The following is a 335-nucleotide window of genomic DNA, read 5'->3' on the forward strand; positions in this document are numbered from 1 at the left end:
CGTCCCCGAGCTCGTGGGCGGGGCTCGTAATAGCCTCACGACCAATGGCCGGGCGTCTTTGTGATCACCCGGCATGGACCATTAGCTTTATAGGAAGATTTACTGTCTGAGTGCTTGTGTGGGAGACAGGAGGCGCAGAAAGCCCCTTATTTCATCCCAATTTCTCTTTCTGAGTCGGCCTTATCCCGCGCTCCTTCTGCCAGACAGGTCACCCCAACCGCCGACGGTAATGAAATGGAAATGATCGCTGGGAGGGGGATGTAATTGACGGCGTGAGAGAGTTTGTCGGATCGCCCAGCCTTGACGACCAGTTGAACAGCCCTCGCTAACGATGC

The sequence above is a fragment of the Penaeus monodon genome, chromosome 33 (assembly GCF_015228065.2).
Source record: "Penaeus monodon isolate SGIC_2016 chromosome 33, NSTDA_Pmon_1, whole genome shotgun sequence".
Classification (NCBI taxonomy): Eukaryota; Metazoa; Arthropoda; class Malacostraca; order Decapoda; family Penaeidae; genus Penaeus; species Penaeus monodon.